The 18,921-nt window shown below is 42.8% G+C and overlaps 3 pseudogenes; 2 read left to right on the forward strand and 1 right to left on the reverse strand.

Moving 5' to 3' along the window:
- The first annotated feature begins 3,576 nt into the window (after window positions 1–3,576).
- Window positions 3,577–4,716, forward strand: LOC133068582 (upstream-binding factor 1-like protein 1; annotated as a pseudogene).
- A 10-nt stretch (window positions 4,717–4,726) lies between these two features.
- Window positions 4,727–6,836, forward strand: LOC133068598 (MAU2 chromatid cohesion factor homolog; annotated as a pseudogene).
- Window positions 6,837–9,621: 2,785 nt separating this feature from the next.
- Window positions 9,622–18,110, reverse strand: LOC133068614 (tripartite motif-containing protein 43-like; annotated as a pseudogene).
- Window positions 18,111–18,921: the final 811 nt, after the last annotated feature.

An 18,921-nucleotide genomic window follows, 5' to 3' on the forward strand; every position in this document is an offset into this window, starting at 1 on the left:
ACAGACAGTATCACATTTCTTTCACATTGTCTATGGTTTCTTTTAGTCTATCCTGCAGTGTACGATTATGCCGTAATCCTTAACTTCACAAGCTAGCATCATTATTTCAAATGTGCATACAGATTGCATAATAGAATGATAAGGTATGAGATGATATGCTGGGAATGACTAAAAGGAACAGAGTCTTGGGGAATAACCACCATCCGCTATTGTGTGTTCAGTTACAGCCAGAGCAAAAGCAATACTGTGTAATGAAACCAAACAAAAGACAAACAGTCCTATAAACCATTAGAAATTATAAAATCTCTAAATGTTAGCAAGTTTGTTGTCTGGGATTAGATGTAGCTTCTACTGCAGTTTTGCTTGTAGGGCTTGGGTCTGACATTTTCCAGCCAGAACTGTCTATGAGTCTAAGCCTGCTTTTCTTATCCATGTAGATTCTAGGAAGAAGCTCTTATGTCAAAGACAATTTGACATTTAAAATTGACTTTTATTGGACTCTTACTCTGTTTCAACAGTGTCAAGTTCCTAAAATCAAGTAACCACCTACACTCATAGGCTGTCTGACAATGTGAGAAGTTATCGGTGAAGACATGACCATCAAGATGCATTTCTGAATTCTCAGTGCTCTAACTAGTAGCTCCAGGAGGAATGCAGACCTTCACCTTTACACAACATCAGTGGGAGCAGGAAGTAGTGGGTTTCTGGGACCAAGCTCCAGCCTTGGGTAAGGACTCAGAGATAAGAAAGATGGAACACTGAATCCAGACTCATTTCTTACCTGTGATAAAGATTTCCCACAGTCTTTTGACCGCCCCCCCCCCCCCCCCCATCCAATGTGTTTTTCATTCGATAGCAAAACTTGTGAGCAGGAGGGTTGGTGTATTGCTAGATGTTGAAGGAGAGGTGTGGTTTCTTGAATGCCACCAGGAATTCCTTCTACTCAGATGAGTCCTTCAGTGTCCCTGCCAGGCCTTTCTTTTATACTGGACACAAATGATAAGGGCTTAGTCAAGAATCTGACTGGTTGCCTGGAAACTCCATGCATGAGGTCGTCCTCATTAGCTACAGCAAAAAATAACAGTTTACTATTGTTTAAGAAAAGCTCTCCTTTAGAGAGGAAAAAGAAGGGGAAAGGCTATGGTAAGGAAAAATTGTTTGGTTTTTCATTGGCTTAATTGTCAGGAAAGTAGTCTTTCTTCTTGTTGGGGTCCACTCTGTTACCAGGATTGAGAACGCCCTCACCTGGTCTCTTGACTGTATGTCATTTAGGTTTTGTTTCTAGCTACATGCCTTCAACTGTGTGGCTCACAATAAACTATGGAAAATTCTGAAAGAGATGGGAATACCAGACCACCTGACCTGCCTCTTGAGAAACCTGTATGCGGGTCAGGAAGCAACAGTTAGAACTGGACATGGAACAACAGACTGGTTCCAAATAGGAAAAGGAGTACGTCAAGGCTGTATATTGTCACCCTGCTTATTTAACTTATATGAAGAGCACATCATGAGAAACGCTGGGCTGGAGGAAGCATAAGCTGGAATCAAGATTGCTGGGAGAAATATCAATAACCTCAGATATGCAGATGACACCACCCTTATGGCAGAAAGTGAAGAAGAACTAAGAGCCTCTTGATGAAAGTGAAAAAGGAGCATGAAAAAGTTGGCTTAAAGCTCAACATTCAGAAAACTTAAGATCATGGCATCTGGCCCCATCACTTCACGGCAAATAGATGGGGAGATAGTGAAAACAGTGGCTGACTTTATTTTTCTGGGCTCCAAAATCACTGCAGACGGTAATTGCAGCCATGAAATTAAAAGAAGCTTACTCCTTGGAGGGAAAGTTATGACCAAACCTAGACAGCATATTAAAAAGCAGAGACATTACTTTGCCAACAAAGGTCTGTCTAGTCAAAGTTATGGTTTTTCCAGTGGTCATGTATGGATGTGACAGTTGGACTATAAAGAAAGCTGAGCAACAAAGATTTGATGCTTTTGAACTGTGGTGTTGGAGAAGACTCTTGAGAGTCCCTTGGACTGCAAGGAGATCCAACCAGTCCATCCTAAAGGAGATCAGGTCCTGGGTGTTCTTTTGAAGGACTGATGTTGAAGCTGAAACTCCAATACTTTGTCCCCCTGAGGCAAAGAACTAACTCATTTGAAAAGACCCTGATGCTGGGAGAGATTGGGGGCAGGAGGAGAAGGGGACGACAGAGGATGAGATGGCTGATGGCATCACCGACTCAATGGAAATGGGTTTGGGTGGACTCCAGGAGTAGGTGATGGACAGGGAGGCCTGGCATGCTGTGGTTCATGGGGTCACAAAGAGTCAGACACAACTGAGTGACTGAACTGAACTGAACTGATAGTGATAGGTACCCACCTGTATAATATACAAAAGTGCTCTATGCCCTAAAAATATTTTGTGATCACCTATTCATCAGTCCTCCAACCGTAACTGCTGTTAACCAAGGATCATTTCACTCTCTATATATTTTTCTTTTTCTAGAATGTCTTATAGTTGGACTCACGAAGTACGTATCCTTTTCAGATTAACTTCTTTCACTTAGTGATATGCATTCAACTGTACTCCATGTCTCTTGCTAGCTTGCTCACTCATTTCTTTTTAGCAGTGAGTACTATTCCATGGCCTGGATGTACCAGAGTTTCTTTATCCATTCATCTACCTAAAGACATCTTGGTTGCTTTCAAGTTTTGTAGTCATGAGCAAAGCTGCTATAAGTAGGGGACTCCAGTTTTTTTAAATGGATTCACCTGATTTTGGCAAACATAAAAGAACATGATTATGGAATTTCACACTAGCAAGATATTTAACTTTGTACCAAACGGCCATGTTGTCTTTCAGAAAGTTTAGTCATTCAGTCAAGTCCAACCCTTTGTGACCCCATGGACTGTAACCCACCAGGCTCCTCTGTCCATGAGATTCTCCAGGCAAGAATATTGGAGTGGGCCTGCCATTCCTTTGTCCTGTCTTTAAGAAGGCTTGTAGTATTTTGAATTCCCATGATCAATGAATCAAAGTTCCTGATTCTCCCCATCCTCTCAGTATGTGGTGACAGCCATCTTTGGGATTTTGACCATTCTTATCCATGTGCTGTGGTTTGCCATTGCTATTTTAAAGTCCTTTGCTTTTCAGGCATTTACTTTTTTAAAGTCCCTTCATTTTCTCTTATTCTTTGTCCCTTGAGTGAGTAGCCAGTCTTTATTTTGCTCATTTGTATGTTAAAGACTCTCTGCTGGAATTCATTGGAAGGCAGAGTGAATGGGGTCTGAAGATACTTAACTCTGTGAAAGAAGCTTCATAACGTTCCATATGAATCTCAATTCAGACTAGGCCAGTTTTTGTTTGCGTTCTTAAGGGTAAATAAAATGATAGAAGAGACATATCCCAAGTGGGATGTGCTCCTCTCATGTGTCACATAGGAGAGAAGGTTTCTTTTTCTTTCTTCACAGAATCATCACACTCACCTGCTGAATCTTGAGAGTGCAGATGCTGGAGATTCTGCTGAGATGTCTGAACTGCTGGGACTAGATAAGTGTCCCGAAGACCTAGAAATGATGCTGACTAAAAGTCAAGATGACTGGTCCAAAGAAGACATTGTGCAGTTACTGGAAAATATGGAGAAAAGCATTCCACCCAATGACAGGCACACGTTCAAAACAACCCAGTCAGTGATAGATTGGGAAAAAGTAGCTTTTAAAGAATTTTTTTTGGGAAAAGTGTAAACTCAAATGGTTAGAGAGTTCCTATAACTTGAGAAAGCTTTGAACTTTGAAGGAACTAGTCCTGGAAGCTAAGGAAAATGTTAACAATCCTTCCAAAAGCAGAAAACACAAGAAACATCCTGATTTATCCAAGAAGCCCCTGACAGCTTACCGCCACTTTTTTAAAGAGATGAGACCTCAGATCCTCCAACAACACCCAAAGATGAGCAACCAGGAGCTAACCAAGTTCCGTCTGAGGAATACAGGAAGCTGCCAGAACAGCTCAAACTGAAATACAGTCAAGATTTCCAGGAAGAGAAACAGGAGTTTCAGGAAAAAATGGCCCTGTTCAGAGAACAGCACCCTGAACTAGTACAGAACTCCAAGAAACCTGATGTCCCCAAAGGAAGCCAAAGCAAAGTGCCAAAGAATTTTCAGGAACATGTGCAAAAAGTGAAGTGTCCCCCAGAAAACCGTTTACCCATGAAGTGGAAATTCAACGGAGAGCCCAAGAAGCCCCCGATGAATGGCTATCACAAGTTCCACCAGGATCTCTGGTCAAGCAGGGAGCTGAAAGTGGTGCCCCTGAGGGAGCGCATGGTAGAGATCAGTAGATGCTGGCAGCGGGTCCCCCAGGACCAGAAGAAGCTTTATAAGAAGCAGGCGGAGGGACTGCAGACACAGTACAAGGTGGACCTTGATCTCTGGCTCAGGACTCTGTCTCCTGAAGAATACGCTGCTTACAGAGAGGCGACCTATGCTAAGCATAAGAACATGAGCATGATGGGGGACCCGAACCCCAAGATTAGAAGGATGGGTCTGCAGTCCCCCTCATCAGGGAATTTGCAAGGAATGCTTAGAGAGGCCCCTGGGCTTCAGGTTGCAGACTTAGCATTATCAGACACGATTGGAGAACATTCTCCTGCCTCAGGGAGATCAGAAGATAATGAGAAAGATGCAGAGGAGGATGCCACTAACTCTTCAAACTAGTGCAGAGAAGATGAAGTCTGCAAATTTGAAAGCAGTGGGGATGAAGATGAAGATTGTGATGTTGAGAACACTGTCTCTAACTCACCTTTCTAAGGGGACTCCTCTGACTCAGACTCCAAAATTCATTTTTTATCCCTTAAATAGTGGACTTTCCAGAGGACTTTCCAACAAAACTCTAGGGAATCTATGTCAAAGGGAGTGGAGTCTCCTCCTTGCCAGTTTCCTTCCTTCTTTTCCTTACTTCCTTCTTTGTTTCCTTCCTTTCCCTTCCTCCTCCATATAAAGTGGGATAGGTTGGGAAGAAGAGAACTTGAGAAGTATTCACTGCATCAAGTTATATACATGAGAGGAAGGGACACTGCTGGGAGAATGACTGTAAATACGAACTAGCATTGTTCCAACCTCCAATACCACCAATCCCTCCTCCTGCGAACCAGGATATATTTGAAAACCTGTTTAGGGTTAATGTCTTCTCATTATTCTTTCTTTTTTTTCCCCTAAAAGTTCCTGGGTTTTTTCTTTTTTTTTTTTTTTTTTCATGAAAACTTGCATTTACTAAATAGTTGCATCTTTTATATATGCAAAAATAGGTTTGAGTGTTAATTTTGTTGCTAGAAATCTTAGAGGTTTATTTTACTGTTCATAACTGTGTTTCTCAGTAAACAACTATAATACCAGAAATAATGATAATATTTACACTTGTTATACCTGAAATTTATTTCACACTATGTCTTGCCATATGTCTAAAGTGATGTTTATAGTGAAGCTATGTTATTGTCCTGATTGTGACTTTAAAGCTGATGCTCCAAAGCATTAAGGCAGGGTTTCCACTGATGATGCCTGGAGGCTGAGTAGTGGTACCTGGAGTCTTGGGCTTCAAGAAGCACTTCAGCCCTGTGCATGCACTGCTTGAAGACCATGTTCTCCTTCAAGCCACTGCAACCCACTGAAGCCCAAACGCACCTGCAGCTTGGCTCCCTGCTCTGCCTTCACACTGAGAACAGAGAGCAGGCAAGTAGCCACCTGGAGAGGGCAGGCTGACATCGCAGCAAAACCCGCTGTTTCAAAGATGCTAAATCCGAAGCAGCAAGGCTTTTGTCTGAATTATGCTGTCAAGAGACGTCCATTGATTCAAGAAAGTCGCTGCTGTGAGAAGCAACCTAGATCTCACCGCAGAGCCTGTCCTGGCACTGAAGCTTGGTCTTCCAGGTTACATGACTGCACACACTTGAGAAGGACCCCATGTCAGCCTGCTACCTCCTGCGTGTGGGGCCACGAACGCCCGGGTGGTGGGATCTGAGTACACATGGGTGCTGTTTCTGCTCAGCAAGGGATGTGGCTACTGTTGCAGGAAGTCCACCCACTGTTGATCCTCGGTGAACAGATAGTAGAGCACCCACAAGGGAACCCCACTCAGAAAGGCTCTGTGTATCTTCTTCCTGGTGCTCCAGGTAGATGCTCCTGATGCCAGGCAGATAAAGAGTAAGAAGCAGCAACAGCAGTGCATCTAGACCGTCACCACACTGTGCTCGAAGAGATCCTGCTGATCCTGCAGATCCAGCAAACCCGCCGACCTCTTCCACCCGTTTCCCAAGGAGCACGCATGCACACTTGTCAACGTGGAGACTGTGACGCACTCCATGCAAGCCAGCTACTGAGAGAAGGCGCAGAAGCACGCAGACTTGTCCTCTTGCGGCTGGAGAAGCTTAAAATGCTCGATTCCAGCCCGTCCTGTCCTCCTTCCAAAGAATCCTGTGTGAGTACCCCAGCACGTGCAGGCTGGGCAGAGGATATGAGCCACTGGGCTGCAGGAGATCTCCCAGGTCTGTTGGCTGCACCAGCAATGCGACCCCTGCCTTCCCACCCTCCTAGCCACACAGCTCAGCTGCGTATCCTGCCGGGCCTGGCCTGTGTCTCTGCCAACGGCATGGACAGCGCTGAAGCCCAGTTCACCACAGCTTTGAGGCTCACCAGTGACTGAGAGCTGTGGGCCTTCATCGTCACCAACCTGGTGAGCAGGTATGTAAAGGAGGGAAACAGACACCCATAGGGAACCGAACAGTTCGCTGGAGAGGGTCAGTCCAGACCACAGCCTGGCTGCCAGCTCCTACTACCTCTGAGTGTGTGGCTTTTCTACCTGTGTGTGCTCTTCTCCTTCCTCCAGAGCTGATACAAGGAGGTGAGACACGCTTTCCATCATGTTTATCTATGTTTAAGCCTTTCTTTTCTTCTAGGGCATTTTGTATGTAGAGCCGATTAAATAAGAACCTTAACAGTTAACATCTGTCTTGATATTAAACTGCTTGTGGTGACCATTCTGTTATCTGCATACATGTAAAGTTAGGGATAAGCTCTTAAGTGTGCAGTTAGAAATTCAGTGTGTGAAGAAAGAAATCAAAGAGGATGCAAATAGATGGAGAAACATACGGTGTTCATGGATTGGAAAAATCAATATTGTCAAAATGAGTATACGACGCAAAGCAATCTATAGATTCAATGCAATCCCTATTAAGCTACCAATGGTCTTTTTCACAGAACTAGAACAAATAATTTCACAATTTGTATGGAAATACAAAAAACCTCGAATAGCCAAAGTAATCTTGAGAAAGAAGAATGGAACTGGGGGAATCAACCTGCCTGACTTCAGACTATACTACAAAGCCACAATCATCAAGACAGTATGGTACTGGCACAAAGACAGAATTATAGATCAATGGAACAGAATAGAAAGCCCAGAGATAAATCCATGAACCTATGGACACCTTATCTTCGAGAAAGGAGGCAAGAATATACAATGGAAAAAAGACAACTTCTTTAACAAATGGTGCTGGGAAAACTGGTCAACCACTTGTAAAAGAATGAAACTAGAACACTTTCTAACATAATACACAAAAATAAACTCAAAATGGATTAAAGATCTAAATGTAAGACCAGAAACTATAAAACTCCTAGAGGAGAACATAGGCAAAACACTCTCCGACATAAATCACAGCAGGATCCTCTATGACCCACCTCCCAGAATATTGGAAATAAAAGCAAAAATAAACAAATGGGACCTAATGAAACTTAAAAGCTTTTGTGCAACAAAGGAAACTATAAGCAAGGTGAAAAGACAGCCCTCAGATTGGGAGAAAATAATAGCAAATGAAGCAACAGACAAAGGATTAATCTCAAAAATATACAAGCAACTCCTGCAGCTCAATTCCAGAAAAATAAATAACCCAATCAAAAAATGGGCCAAAGAACTAAGCAGACATTTCTCCAAAGAAGACATGCAGATGGCTAACAAACACATGAAAATATGCTCCACATCACTCATTATCAGAGAAATGCAAATCAAAACCACAATGAGGTACCATTACATGCCAGTCAGAATGGCTGCTATCCAAAAGTCTACAAGCAATAAATGCTGGAGAGGATGTAGAGAAAAGCGAACCCTCTTACACTGTTGGTGGGAATGCAAACTAGTACAGCCACTATGGAGAACAGTGTGGAGATTTCTTAAAAAACTGGAGCTAGAACTGCCATATGACCCAGCAATCCCACTTCTGGGCATACACACCGAGGAAACCAGATCTGAAGGAGACACGTGCACCTCAATGTTCATCACAGCACTGTTTATAATAGCCAGGACATGGAAGCAACCTAGATGCCCATCAGCAGACGAATGGATAAGGAAGCTGTGGTACATATACACCATGGAATATTACTCAGCCATTAAAAAGAATTCATTTGAATCAGTTCTAATGACTTGGATGAAACTGGAGCCCATTATACAGAGTGAAATAAGCCAGAAAGATAAAGACCATTACAGCATACTAACACATATATATGGAATTTAGAAAGATGGTAATGATAACCCTTTATGCAAAACAGAAAAAGAGACACAGATGTACAGAACAGACTTTTGGACTCTGAGGGAGAAGGCGAGGGTGGGATGTTTTGAGGGAACAGCATTGAAACATGTATATTATCTATGGTGAAACAGATCACCAGCCCAGGTTGGATGCATGAGACAAGTGCTCGGGCCTGGTACACTGGGAAGACCCAGAGGGTTCGGGTAGAGAGGGAGGTGGGAGGGGGGATCGGGATGGGGAATACATGTAAATCCATGGCTTATTCATGTCAATGTATGACAAAACCCACTACAATATTGTAAAGTAATTAGCCTCCAACTAATAAAAATAAATGGGAAAAAAAAAAAAAGAAAGAAATTCAGTGTGTGCCTGTGTGCTCAGCCACTCAGTTGTGTCCAACTCTTTGTGACCCTGTGGACTGTAGCCCATGAGGATCCTCTGGAATTTTTCAGGAAGAATACTGGAGTGGGTTGCTTTTTCCTCCTCCAGGTGACCTTCCCGATCCAGGGATCGAACCCATGTCTCCTGCATTGGCAAGTGGATTCTTTACCACTGAGCCACCTGGGAAGCCTCCCCCCTCCTCAAATTCAGTACTTGATATTTAACATTCCACTGTAGCTTCACGGAGGCCAATCCAAGTGTACATGCATGCATGCATTTGTGTGAACTTTGAGCCTTTTCTTCACCTTTCAGTTATGTAAAGCTGTCATAAATACCACCTGATGAGTCCCAGTTCAGTGCCTCACAGTTTTTTAATCATAAGAATTTAAAACAGCCAGCAAGCAAGCTCTCAGGGAACCATTACAGCTAGTCTCATACATCTAATGTGAAGTGAAAGTCGCTCAGTCATGTCTGACTCTTTGCGACCCCATGGACTGTAGCCCACCAGGCTCCTTTGCCCATGGAATTCTCCAGGCCAGGATACTAGAGTGAGTAGCTGTTCTCTTTACTAAGTGTTTAGGAAAACCAGATAAACAAAACTCCAAAACTTTACAGGAATGTGAGGAAGCGGCAGAAAGATCCTTGTGGGCAGGTGAACCATTGAGAGCTAGTTGGGCCCTTTGCGTGCACCTCCCACTTCTTCCAATTGGTTGGGGTGGCCCTCAGGGCCTGCAGTTCTGGGGGTGCTGGTCCAGGAGGTGTCATGCTCCGTCGTCACAGACCCAGAGCTGCCCCCCTCCCCGCCTTGTTGGGTCCTGACAGTCACCATGAGTGAGGCCAGGGCCCCCTTCTGGGGTCAGCACTTCTTGTCCAACTTACTGGGAATACAGACAGGGAAACTGGAAAGGGCTGCCTGACGCAGTGGGTAAATCTGCTCGCTGCATTGTTTTTGTCTCCTTAAAGGTTTTTTTTAATAAGTATTGGGTTGGCCAAAAAGTTCATTTGGGTTTTTCCATGACAGCTTATGGAAAAGCCTGAACAAATCTTTTGGCCAACCCTATATGTTTGGCATTGTTATTGCTGTTCACTCACTGTGGTGTCTCTTTGTGACCCCGTGGACTGCAGCACTCCAGGCTTCCCTATCTTTCACTATCTCCTGGAGTTTGCTAAAATTCATGTCCATTGAGTCACGTTTGGCAAGCTGTCTTTTAATGGGTTTGTAATGTCTTATGTTTTTAGCAGACTGTATCTGCAGCTGGTGCTTTTAATTAGGGAAAAAATTGTAAATACAAAACATTGTTTAAAAGACATAACCATAGAACACAACTTCTCACTTGTGGATTTTTTTCTGTGTATTCCAAGTAAGAGAACTTGAAGCAGCCACTGAAAAAGTAAAATGAAGTACTTCTCCGCCCCCACCCCCCCCACCCCCTCCAGATTCTTGTAGGTGCTTTTGGTGTTGTAGTAAATAGAAAAACACACTTTCATTCTCATGGATATGAGGAAATGTCTGTACTTAAATGAATTCTAAATGGTTGAAATGCTGAATGTATTTGGAAAACCATGCTGCAAATTATATAATTTGCTTCTCTGCTCAATATGAAATTTGTAAAATTAGCACCAAAGGCATGATTCTTTTTATTTCAAATAGCAGGTAATACAGGAGACTCTAGTTACTAAGATGTAGTAAGATTTATTGAAGAAGAAAAGTTAAAATTTTACATAACCTCCTCCTCCTTCTGCCTCTGTAACTCCGCTTGCCCCTTGCAAAGTCTAGATCACATAGGTCATGTAGTCTCAGAAAGTGGGGACTTGCAATACTAGGAACTGGAGTTTATCTCACTCACCCTTGCCCTGCTCTTTACAGTCACCCAGCCCCTGCAATCCTGCTTAATCATGCCTGTCCAGGTCAGACATCCCCCTCCCCATGTTGACCATTATTCCCACATGTGAAACCCCTAGTTTAAACCAGCTTATTAACAGCTAGTGTTGCCCAGTACAGTCTATCTATAAAAACTCTGTAACCCCTTTGTTCTGGGTTCAGAGCTTGGAATGTTAACTCCTCTGGACCCGCCGGTGTAATAAACCTGATTCTCCAACTCTCCCAAGGTGGTGCTTGGTTTCTCGAGTGTTGGTTTTGGCAACATTTCAACATGAGCTAGAGAGTAAGTTTAACTAACCAGTACTGAAAAACTTATCAATATATATTTAGAAACTATCTTTAACGTTAGAAATACAATGGTGAATATGTAATTCAGTGTGAGGCAAAAATATTTAAATTAAAAAAATAAATAAATAAAAGCTCTATTGTATGATTGGAAAATGGGAACAGACATGCTCCCTGCCATACCATGCCATCCTTCATGCCTAGGTGATAATCCTAAATTAAAATAATATGAAAGAGTAACATACCACCAGTATGACTGCAATGCCCAGAATCACCCCCACACTTCTAATATCTACACTTAACAGAGCCTTCAGCATACAAATTCACTTAGGCTCAACGTGTGTAATCTAGTTTTTAACATCCACTTTCAAATCTTGAAAACTTAAACTTTTAGACTCTCGTCCCTAACTTTTACTGCAAAACTCCTTTCCAATCAGGAGTATTTATTTATTAATTTCTTCAGGCAAAGATTTCTCCAGTGCCTCTCAAGAAGCACTTTCTTTTTATTATTGTACCAAAAAAGGACCTGCTAATTCTGGATTCTCTGAAAGAAATGCTTATCCCAGTCTCCAGGGTCAGTGGAGATTTCCCTGCAAATCGGTTTTCGCCCGGAGGGTGAATAGATGTGTAGGACAGAGTAGTTTGTGAGGAAGGAGAAGAAGGTTGGAGGCTGACCTGGATCTGGTTAGGGACCAGGTCTGTCCATGTTGTTTAAGCCCTGGGGGGCAGGAAATGGGAAGCACAAGGTCATATTTTGTTGAGTCCAGCAAGCTCACAACACAGGTGAATATATTTCATATATTCCAGACAAATGGCTATAAAGGAAAATTTCACTGTCAAGATGATAGTAGAAACCAACAAAAGTTTGCAGTTGACACCTGCTTTATAACACAGCAGTAAAAAGGAGGGTCCATTACAGTAGAAAGAGCCTAAAGACAAAGAAGGATTCTTCTGCAGCACTGGACAAGGGCTCCCTCAGAGCAGGAGTCTGGGCCGTGACTCAGCCTCCTCACCTGTGGCCAGTGCAGATGAAGGGCCTGACAGGGAAAGTGCACACGCCATCATCATATCTCCAAAGGAGGGTGGGCTTGACAACATTCACAAAACTAATACTCCCACTGCCACAATCAAGGAACACCCCAACCCTGCCCAAAGGTCTCTCTATGTACAGAGGCGTGGTTGGGGCGGTGGTCCAGAGTTGGTAATGGTCATCCTGCTTCACACACAGAAGGAGAAACTTGTCCCTGTTGGACTTGTCCAGTATGCTGTCGTCCTTCCTTATCCAGGAATCCTTACAGACGCCTACAGCCCAGTCCCAAGAGCTGTCCACGACCATCTCCCAGTACTGTTTGCTAGAGGTGAAGCTCTGGGCTCCCCATGCAGCAAAATACTTCGATGTTCCACCATCCAAAAATGCATGGAGGCTGGCATATTCATACGTCAGACATCTTGCATCATCGAACAGCCTGATGTGCTGACTGCTTACTTCATTGTCGAATGAAAAGTTGACTGTGGAGAGATGAGAGAAAATGATAGTCAAAAAGAATATTAAAATAAAATGATCTATGAGAGAAGAGGGTTTATCTAGAGTCTCACTGGGTGAAAAGTCTTAAGGTTATTAGAAATGTACTTTTAACTGGAAAACATTGAATTCAAACGTTGCCAGGATATCTGCCAAGGAAATAGATTATTAGTTACCATGGAAAAAACTGCTTAAAAACTCAGAGATTATAAACAATAGGGAGGTCATGTCTACTTCTGCCTAGGTACTTTGTATTACATCTAAAAGACTGGACAACAGGCATTGATCATCTCCAAAATCATGACAGTATATCTTACCTCCACCTCCATTACTCCTGCTGAAGAGAAAAAATATATATATATACATTGTAGAATAGAGAATTGATGATCATTCTTCCATTTCAGTTAAATTAGCAAATGGACACTGAGGAAACAAAACCTAAGGATGGCTTCTTATAAGTGATTTCTTTATAGACTTTTCTGCTTTTGATCTGTGGTTCCAGCCTAAGGTCTAGTCTTCCACTTCTTGACAAGTTACCCTCCAGGAGGAGGTTTATCATGGAGGTCTGTGGGGCCCATCCACCAACCATTTGCTTCCCTGTGGTTTCCATACTTTTTTGAGGCTTATATGTTTTTCTGGATTATATCAATGGGAAAACATCATACATTCAATTGCTAAGAAACTTTCTCTATGTAACTGCACTTAAACTCTGAAACTGGAATATCCTGGATTAATAACCAGTTTTCAGTGGAACAACTGACAAGGTACATGATGATATTTCTAGGGACCCAGGAGCCATTTTTGGAGTATGTCCGTTTCTTCATTATACAGATTATTCAAATTTATAAGTAATCGATGAGGCATGAATCGCGTCAGCCCCTGCACCAGCCTGTGTGTATCCTGTAGAGGATTTTCGTGACTCTGTGACCGCACATGTCTGTACCTGCCTATTTGCAGGCTGTTCTGCACAAGCTGCGAGATGAAGCGGGAAAGACTGTCTGCAGAAACCAACACTGAGGGACCCTGCAGGGAAGACGCACCGGCGGGGTGACGCTCACCCCGGAAGCGGTGGAGCCAGTCCATCAGCCCGGCCACGGGTCGCGCAGGGAGTCCTGGGAGCGGAGGCTGAGGCACGTGCAGCTGTGCTGACTCACCCCTGTAAGAGGAAGATGCAGTCCATCCTTCTGCTGCCCAGGGCTTCGTGAACACAGCCTTTACGATAAGACAGCATCCTTCAGCTCAACACTCTTCATCTAAGTCCTTTTCCCCACAAGCATGGGATAGGACCAGGCTCTTCTTGGGACATTTTTTTCTCATTGTCTGTTTTCACTCCTATCCTCCAGAGGTACTTACTTTTCTCACCTAATGCCTGGAAATACTAGTCCTTGAGCTTCAACATGTTTATGATCTTGAAATTTTAAATCAGTAAAAACTGGTCTTTTGGAAAAGTCTGCATTGGGCATGGCAACACATACCTCCCTCAGCCACAGGAGCAAAATATGCTATTAATTACTTCCACTCAAGTGTAACAGGAAATTATATTCAACAAAACAGACATGGATATGTGTGTGTTAAGTTGCGTCCAATTCTGTGTGACCCTATGGACTGTAGCCTGCCAGGCTTCTCTGTCCATGGGATTCTCCAGGCAAGAATACTGGAGTGGGTTGCCATGCCCTCTTCCAGGGGATCTTCCCAACTCAGGGATTGAGCCTGCATCTCTTGTGTCTCCTGCATTGGCAGGCGGGTTCTTTACCACTAGCACCACCTGGGAAGCCCATAGATACATATACACACAAGTAATGTAGTATTGTCTGACACGCTACATGTTCCCTTTGCTAAATGCAACTTGATCTCTTACACAGCCTTCACAGTGCCATCATCAGCATCGCAAGATCAGACTTACCATTTCAGTTTGTCTCCCAATTCCTGTCAAAAATAAAATAAGGAAACATAAGACTAGACTTCTTCATAAATAGCCAACCTGTATTTGGGTTAGGAAAATTTCAGAAAAGTTCTTATCACCACCATGAGAAAACAGTCAGGAAACCATTTTCTTTTTTCTCCCCAAAGGGAATTGGCACAGCTTGTTGAGAGAATCCAAATTCTCGATAAATTAAGAAATTCGGAGGGAGAAGAAGAGAAAGAAAGTACAAGGGTAGTGATTGGACAACCCTCAGCTCTCTGTAAATTGATGTTTCCTAGGGCTTGTCCTAAAGGCTTAATAAGCACCAGGCAACTCAAACCTGGGATATTCCAACAGGAGGTGAAAATTTATGAATGTATCTAAAATTTCTCCCCTTGCCCAATTGGAGATCAAAACATTGAATGGCAGTACAAAAGTTATTCCTTTCTGGTTTTTACAGAATCAATTTACAAAAGAAGATTTTGAGAAGGGAATATTCCCTGAGGAGTCTCCATTATCACAGTTTTGAAAAGCTTGCTCAATCATGATTTGTATGAGTTGTACTTTCTCTATAATATTTCCCACTAGGAGAGACTCCAACCTTAGGATGAAAACATAGACCCCTAGGCATCTAACCGTCTAATGGGCATCAAAGGTGTGAGCTTCAGATAATACATTTTCAGTCCTCGGTCCTTACCTGGAGCAGCTCCACATTTGGTTTATAGGACATTTTCTTGATTTCTGTGTATATTACTTTGAGATCTGTCTTTTTTCCACTCAGTTCCTTTTGTCTCTTTCTGATTTGCTTACAAATCTTTTGACCTTCTTTTGTAATAAACCCTTTGTAGTAATTTTCTCCCTCCTGAAGAATTGGAGTTACCATCTGATAAGTTTTCCTAATCATGTCTCTGTATCCATTCACGTAAAACTGTTGGGAGAGGGGTTTCAACAGCATTTAGTTTGCTCTGGCTCATTCTGTCTCCCAAGAAACTACATCCATCTTAAATTCATATCTTCCCTCTTCTCAGAAATCAAACTTATTCTTCTTTCCTTCACTTATTTTTCATGGTTTTTGACTAGGTCAAGAGTCAAACCCACCCTTTTCTCAAATAACTTCCATCCATTTCATACAGATGTTTCTGAAACAGCTGGAGAAAATCTTTTCATGGGTCATTTCTTTCATATGCCTCCTAACAAATCTGAAAGACCCGTGCAAGCAATTGAAATCTATGGGTAATTCATGCGTCATGTGCAGTATCCTGATTTCAATATTAAGAAGTAAACTGATGTCTCATCTCAAACCTCCCAAACTCCCTAGCCTGACTTCTCTCTGAGCAGCTATGTTCCATTTTACCCTCGGGGTTGGTATCCTAAGGAAAGATCTTCAGATTTTCATCTACTGCCCTCAAACAGATGCTCATCCTCCCAGTCTTTTCTTTCTGCCCTCTTTTTTTCTACAAACAGGTTCTGTAAGGTCACAGTTTCCTACCCACGTTGTTTAGAAGGGCATTCATCCTCATTCCGTTGCATATTCCTTCCCAGTATTGATGAATTCACTCTCTCACTCTTTATCTGTTTCTCTTTATTCCTTTCCCTCCTGAAGTTTTTCTTTAACATGTCACATTTTCTGCTTACTCGCTAGATAGTGAGCTGTCACTCTTCACCATGATAGTCACACCCCTTACATTGCGGTTCAATTTCCTTTGTATCCACCCGAGCTCATGTACTAATCAGATTGAAAATACCTGTGTTTCTCAATAATATTTCCCTTACTTTCTAGAATGCATGACTTACACAGAAATCTGTGCCTGAAATAACCCAGGAATTTTTAAATGCCCCCTTGATCTTCAGAATGAGAACTGATCTTAAACCTGAGACGTTTCCCTGAGATCCTGAGTCCCGGGTATGGAGTTGTCCACGTCCCATCCTGTGTCTCCATCTTAGCAATTGTACCACATGCTTCTAATGGATCTTTTGCTGTAGTTCCTGATCCATTAGATTCCAAAAAAGCCCAAGCCTCTTGGGCATGTAGGTTGAAATGACACATGGGATATTATTCTAAATAGTGTTCAACCCATACTCTGAATTTTTTAGCACATGATTATTTCACCTCAATCTATTAAGGGACAAGTTTCTAGCATGTATGCCTCGAACTTTTCCAAAGACAAATGCATTCTCCTATTTACCATCCAAGCATCAGCTCATTCATCATATTTTTTGAGGTTTCTTTCAACATCTTGTATCTTTTCCCATAAAGATCTCATTTGGTTTGCCAACTTCTCCTGTAAAAGAATTAAATTTTAGTGCCAGAAAAGAATGAGGTTTCAGACTTCAAATGAGGGAGTGTACTAGGGAATGTCAGATACAGAAACTGGAGGAAGACTAGCAAGCCTATGACAGATCACCACATTTCCCTGTTCTTCCTCACTAATGATCAATTTCAGGAGTTTCCGCACCACAGAACCACACCCAGGGAATCATCCGTTTAGGGAAAGGAGCAAAGTTTTGTTGAAGATAGCTAATTTTCAGATACTGTGGCATCTTGTATCAGAGTGTGATTCTAGTGATGCTTGTCCCCTGTTAAATCCAACATCCTGTATCTCCCTTCTTTGTCCAGGGTTAGGGAACCAATCCAATGGAAAAGACTTTTTACGCTTGTAGATCTTAGAGTCAAAGACTTTTTCTCAAAATGAAGGCTTTACAGAGCCTTGAGCATAATAATGCATCATCCAAATAATCATGGGGGCTTCCCGGTGGCTCAGCAGTAAAGAATCCACATGCCAATGCAGGAGATGTGGGCTCAGGCCCTGCGTCAGGGAGATCCCCTGGCGAAGGAAATGGCAACCCACTCCAGTATTCTTGCCTGGGAAATGCCATGGACTGAGGAGCCTTGTGGGCTACAGTCCACGAGGTCACAAAGAGTCAGACATGACTTTACAACAAATTGACTTCATAACCAAGCCAGTGGATACAAGTTCCTTAAAGACAGGTGAACTATGGCATTTTCTTCACAACTTTATCACTGCTCACTAGATCTGTGCTGGCACTCAGTAAAGAGAAGATTTAATCATCATCATGATCATAATATCCTTTCAATCTCTAGTTATACCATCCCCAAGCTTCCTAAGTGCCCTCAGAGGCATCACTCACCCAGGATTCCTCAGCAGCCTCTTCAGCGGGACAATGTCTGTGAGTCTTGTGCTCCTGACCTTGAGAGCAGACCAAACAGAGCAAGCTCTTGTCAGCTTCACAGAAGATCATCTTTGTCTGCTTGTGGGTCCCACACAGCTGTTCCTCACACTTCAGGGATTGCCTGAGATTGGCTTTTCTGACAGTGGACACCAGATTCTTCAGAAAAAAAAAAATGGTTTTGAGGTTTGTCTGTTCTGATCGTTGTCTGCACACTGGACAACTGGCAGGGGCTTCGGCTTGTTCCCAGAAAAGACAAAGAGAGGACCTACAGAAGCTGTGCTCAAAGCCTATGGTGACTGGGTCTAGAAGGAAATTCAGGCAGACGAGGCAGGTGAGCTCCTTCTGGAAGGCTTCTGGGATTTCTGAGTCCATTTTCCTGAGGGAAGAATATCAGGAGTTTATTCCTCTTTCCCCAAGACATAAAGGAACAAGCAAATTAAACGTGGGGGATGACTCACCTGTGGAACTGCACTGGGAACAGAAGAGACTGGAGTTTGCTTTCACATAAATGGAAAACTGAGACAGAGAGATCTCTCAAGAGCTGCAGGAAATTTTCTCGACTGCCAGACAAACACTGTCCACTTCCTGCCCTCTTTCCTCTACCTAGAGGAGAACCTCAATTTTGTTGAGGACTTATTTTCCTCTAAGTAGCATGAGCGTCAGGAGTTTGACCTAATTTATAGCTCTTTGTTGCGGGTCTTGACTGCCCTAAGCAATCAGTCACAATACTCTGTGCCAGTCCTTGATTTAGCACAAGACACTTGACTAAGCTCGTATTTTATTACCTCCTGTGATCGTCAGTATTCCTGTGATTGGATGTCCTTTGTCTTATCTCAGTCTAAATTCACATCCACAATCACTCTTTCCTCTCCAAAACACTTTCTGAATACATTCAGAAATAATGAAGATGAGACGAAATTTTGTCAAACAGGATCCTATGTAACAGAAATTATTGACATAAACTAATTGCATTTAATTGTGTGCGTATGCATGCTCAGTTGCTTCAGTCATGTCTGACTCTTAGGGTCCCTATGGACTGTAGCCCGCCAGGATTCTCCAGTTGAGAATACTGCGGTGGGTGGCTGTACCTTCCTCCACAGAATCTGCCTGACCGTCTCTTGTGTTGCAGGCAGATTCTTTACCTCTGAGCCACCAGGGAAGCCCTTCATGAGTTGTAACATAT

Source organism: Dama dama, chromosome 2 (genome assembly GCF_033118175.1).
Source record: "Dama dama isolate Ldn47 chromosome 2, ASM3311817v1, whole genome shotgun sequence".
NCBI lineage: Eukaryota > Metazoa > Chordata > Mammalia > Artiodactyla > Cervidae > Dama > Dama dama.